Source organism: Mustela nivalis (assembly GCF_964662115.1).
Source record: "Mustela nivalis genome assembly, chromosome: X".
In the NCBI taxonomy this organism is placed as follows: Eukaryota; Metazoa; Chordata; class Mammalia; order Carnivora; family Mustelidae; genus Mustela; species Mustela nivalis.
The window spans coordinates 131,750,258-131,755,880 of NC_139040.1; positions in this window are offsets into that span (position 1 = coordinate 131,750,258).

The following is a 5,623-nucleotide window of genomic DNA, read 5'->3' on the forward strand; positions in this document are numbered from 1 at the left end:
GACCACGTAAGCCTGAGTTATTTGGCTCCCTGTAGGAAGGGACATCTGGATACAGCAAGGGGACACCAACAGTAATAGCATGGCTGGGGGAGGGGAAGTAGCCTGTCTTCTCTACAGGTGTAGCTGAGCACAGGAACACATCATGTCCAGCACCTGTCCTAGAGGGAAACAATCTTAGCAGCCTCTCCCCGGCCTGGATCTCAGTGGCCCTGCCTCACCTGGATCTCAGCAACCCTTCCCTGCCTAGATTCCTGACTCTGGTCTCCAGAGATGGGGTCAGGGGGATGAATTCTTTTGCCAGGTTCTTCAGACTCCTGGTTTATGGCACTAATTTGTCAAGGCAGCCCCAGGAAACTCATGCAGGTCGTATCCGAGTTTGAATCCTAATTAGAAGTCGTTACCACACGACACCGCTTCTGCTTCAGCGACATGTTTTCTTCGCCTTTTCCTCCTGGGTTAAGAATCCAGGGCCTTGTGTCGGAGTGACATTTTCTCCTCGAAAACATTTATAGCCACTTGAGTCATGCGTTCCTTCCACTTTTTTCACAAGTGAATTCTATTTAGGTCTTTAAAGACCACAGAAACATGTCGGTAACTTTGAAATTCAGTTTGGGGTTTTGTTTTGGTTTGTCTTGTGTTTCGACTTCTTAGCTGATGTGCCTACAAACACACCCCTGCATCGCCCGGCAGGGGAAATCAGCATTCTTCTCTTTCCTGGTATGAAGGGTAGGGCCACTGGGCACGAGGGTTTTTTCCTACTGCTGTGTTTCCAGAATGACTTAAACTCTATAATGCATTTTCTGTCCACTAATGAGGCTACTTCTTCCACTTGACGTCACCGAAAATCAGGAGCCTCACCTGGTGTCCTGAATTCATACATCCGCAGGGGACAGGAATCACCTGAACAATTTCCTCGGGGGACCCGCCAAGACGCCGGGTCCCACCAGCCTTCAGAGCTCCAACGGAATTGCAAAGGATGTTCAGTCCTTCTGCCTTCTAGATCAGCTTCCTCTGGAAATGCCCTTGAAAGAAATGACCTTGAAGAGACTTGGTTTGCATTCCTAGCGTCGGCACGAATGCAGGCCAAACAAAAAAAAAAGAAGAAGAAAAAGAAAAAAGAAAAGTTTTCACAATACCTTTAGAGAGTGTTCAATAGTCCTCATGCAGAGGACATCTTTCTCAGATAACCATTTTCAAGTCGAGACCTTTGGCAGTTTTTATGTTGAAAAGTGCGACGGATCTCGGTTCCTGGCAAAGGGCCATCCGGAGCTGAGGTTTTCAAAGGGAAGCTTCAGGGTGCGCTGACTTCTCCTTGCCTGGCCCCGTCGGCCGGCCGGCCACCGGCCTGGGCAGTGTGCAGAGGGAGGAGGGAGAATTAATTCCATGATCTCATCCCCCTGCCGCGGTTTTCCACCAAGCACAATTTGGAGACCCGGAGTGAGGGAGCCTCTGCCTATGACTTTCCTTCTCCCAAGATGCTTTTGCTCAGACAAGGGGCAGTGATGGATGGACGCCCTTCCTCTAGCCCAAAAACCCCTTTGGGTGCATCCCCCACAAGGGGCCCCGCAGACTTCCCATCGACACACACGATAATCGGTTTCTGTACGTTGAGGCCCTACGCGTGGAGCAGAATTTTCTCCATCTTCTTTTGCAAAGGTAACTCTGCCGTGCTGGGGACATTTGCACAGTGTCTCCGACGGGCACCTTTCCTTCCCTGGGCATCCTGTGCCCCTTCACATACGCTACTGAGAAAATCTCGAAGCCTTTTAGTATATGCAACCGAGCAGGCGATTTCTGACTCTAGTCCGTCTGAGCAAACAGCAAAAATAGCCCCTGGTGTTCGGCAACATCGCCAGTACCCTGCATCGACCCAGGAGGCTTACCCTGGATTCCCGAGCTATGCAAGTAGACATTTCCTGGGTCAACATTTTTCTCTGTCTCGGGGTCATCCCACAGGACGGAGAGTCAGCCCTGTCAGCAGCAGGGAGGGGGTCCCTTCCCAGGATTCATAACTGACTTTAAAAGTCCCTGTTGAGCAAAGAGCCACGTCATGCCCTGGCCACGGGCGGCGCCTCTTGGAGTATTAAACTCTCCCATTCGAAACCCACTCCCCTTAGGAGCCTCACGTCATTCAAGAACCACTATATCCCCCAGGGATCCCGCCTTGGGGTAAGACTGGGGGGGAGGGGGAGTTGGCGAAAACGGCAAGAATGCATCAAAAACAAGTGAGGACAGGTTCGCCCAAAGGCAGACACTAACCCGGGGCAGCTCCTGGGTTCTCCCTGGGCCCTATCCCGATTGTCAATACCCTACCCTTGACAGGTGGATGTCATTTCCCTCCTTTTATGATTTTAGGGAGGGTTCATGGCATGGTCTGGAAAGAGCATGGGGGTGGTTCGAGCCCAGAAGTCCGACTCCATTCCCAATTGCTCTGCCCATTCCAGGGAACGTCCATACCCTTCTCCCAAGAGAAACAGTGCTAAGGTTCTCATGATACGGGCCTCGCGGACGGCAGGTCCCCTGATGCACAAGACAGTAGGGATTTCCGAGCCACGAGCGTTTCGGATGCCCCTGTTCCTAAAGAGAAAAGTGTGGTGGAGGGCAGGAAGGGGGGGCAGGGGACTGGTCCGGGAAAGCCATCAGGATTTCCATCTGAATGCCCAGCTGCCCGAGCATTGGATTTCAAGAGCGCACACATCTCAGTGATGTGTTTTCCAGGTACCGCCTCCCAAACGTTGCCAGCTACCAGCCTCTCGGCACCCAGGAGTCCCTGCCCCTGTAAAGGGCATCATGGGGCCTCTAAAAAGCACGTTTTCGTGCCAACAGATGTCTCTTGTAGACAGATCAAAGACCACATTAGGCAAGAGTTTATGACCAAGTGTGCTGGAGCGTAGACATTTGTAACAAAATATCCTCGGCTGGAGGGTGGGGCTCTTAGAGAACAAAGTATCTCTTTCCCGTGGTTCTGGAAGCCAAGGTCAAGAACCTGGCAGATCTGGCTCCTAGAGAAGACCCTCTTCCTGACTTACAGATGCCTGTCTTCTCTCCGTGACCTCACATGGTGGAGAGAGACAGGGACCTCAGATCTCTTCCTCCACTTATGAGGGCACGAATCCCAACATGGTGGCTCCATTCTTATGAGCTCATCTCAATCCAATCACGTACGAAAGGCCCCACTTGGTCATACCATCCTGTGGAGGAGTATGGCTTGCACATACGACTTCGGAGGCGACGGTCCAGGCCGTAGCACACCTTTTGTCAAAATTCTGGTTTAAGGCAAGAATTGGTAGTTCATGGAGGAACACAGAAAGGTAATAACTGATACACTGTAGAGGGGTCACACATCTACTGAGTTAGTTCCACGTATTTGGTTAGTGGGAAGAGTTTATGGGCTCTGGCCAATATTGAGGTCAATACCACTCCTCTGCTCCAAGCACATTAGAGGTAGCTACAAGCTCTCCTAGCTGGTTGACCTACCCTTCATCCGTTCCCCTCCCCGACCTGCTCTATGGTGCAAGAGCGCGCAAACAGGTGAGTTTATCTCAACCGACATGCATCTCTAAACCTTCTGCATTTGAGGAAACTTGTTGGCATCCGTGGAGACTCAACAGGTAGAACATGGGTCCTGCCCATGGGGTGAGCCACCAACGACCCGGGCAGTGAGGCCAACACCAAAGTCAAAACGAAAGGATTAAATGTACCGAGGTATTGTTTCTTTTAAATTATGGAATCATTGAGAATCCATAATGATATATTATTCCTGCCTTTGTTCCTGGACTGAGTTAACGTACACGTTTCTTAGCAGAATTGAACGTCATCTGGTCATGCACTCTGTTCACGCTCCAAGTGAGTTCCACTGAACCCCTCGGGTATGCTTATCTCCATGCCAGTTTCCAGGTTTCACTGTGTTACCATTTAATTAGGAGACGTCTGATTGCTTCCTTTTGCCTGAACACGCGTCATCAGGTAGGTAAATGGCTAGAAGCACAGGGCCACGTGGACGGGCAGGGATGTTGGGAAATGCTATGACACGAAGCTGGGCAGCAAAGAATGGACTCGAGCAAGTACTTCAAGAAGAGAACAGGCACGAACACGGGGAGCAGAAGGCCATGGGATCTCCACCGATCCTTCAAAATCAGGCCTGCCAGCAGATGCAACATCACTGGGACCATCTGGGAAGACCTTGGATGTCATGTGCCACCCAGATCCAACTTCAGAACTTGTTTTGATGGTGAGGACAACCGTCCCCGTTTGGGTGACCCACTGGAGATTTAATAAAGGAGGAATTGGTGGAGCAGAAGTACCAGAAGTACCAGAAGTATGGCAGAAGTACCAGAAGACTAGGCCTGGGTACCCTAATAAGGCAGTGAGACAGCTGGGTGTGGGGGCCCTCCCATTCTTCTGCGTCAGGATCCCCTTGACTTGACGAGGTCCCAAGTTGACTGTGAGGTCCCACAGAGAACACCCATGGGGAGGATGATGTGAGTTGCCCCTTCAGTGGAGTAGAGGGGCCGCAATACCATGAGGAAATACACGAAGATGTCCTGGGGACAAGGCTTTTACAAATCCAGTCAGTGGGCCTGGGGCACACCCAGAAGGAGAAGCCCTAAAACGACTCCCTGAAAAACCTATCGAGGCACATGGCTGAAAACGAACACCACAGAGCAAGGCGATCAACCCATTCAGGAAACGGTGCCTCCTGCGGACCTACCTACCGCGTGGGCCCCACCCTGGGCAAGGGGCGGAGAGGAATTCTGGACACTGGGCTTGTTAGGAGAAACTGAGGCAGCCCAGATTCCATGCATCCGAAGCAACTCAGCCCCAGGCTCGTTTGGGGCCTCCTCCTAATAGCCCTGAGCAGAGTGCAGGCCGCGCGTCACGTTCTGCCACAACCTCTGGAATGTTCCGTTCCTGGCTATTGGCACTTGGGCAGCCTTTTTTGGGTCCTCTTCTCAGTGGCTCCGTCCTGTTGCCCCAGGGCCGGTCGGGGGGTCCTCCGCTGAAGGCTGTTCTTACCTGAGCCCTTCCTTCCAGTCCGGTTCCTTCTGGAAGGCAGATAGATGGCCTTTCTTCCCTCCCCTTCTGGGCTATAGGCGCACCACGCTCTGCAGTTTTTGTCCCTTGCGCTCTCCCCAGGTCGTTCCCACGTCCCCCAGCGAGCACCCCCAGGCTCCCCACAGTTCCGCGCCCTGGCGCTGCCCCCGCAGGCTCCTCTGGCGAGAGGAGCGCAGTTCCACCTTTTTGGCAGGAGGGCCCTGGCGGCTGCAGAGGGGCCGGCGTCCAGGAGCAACAGGAGAGGCGGGAGGGCGTGGCGGCGGGTCTCACGTTGCAGCTCGGCCTGCAGCGGGGGGCTGGGGGCTGCCGGCTCCCGCCTGCACACGGGTGCCGGGAAGCTGCCAGACAAAACGCCGTCGCGCCCGGAGGAGTGCAAACCCTGCTCCTTCTCGCTTCCCCGGGAGAAAGAAAGCCTCTTCCCAGCCCTGCTAGGAAGCGTGCTCCGGGCGCGGACCGTGTGCTGCAGCTCGCCGCGCGCTCCCCGCCTCTCCCCCTGCCCCTGGTCCCCGGGCTGCCTCCGGGACCAGGAACACTCTCCCCCCAAAGCCGTGCGCGCTGGGCCAAGGCC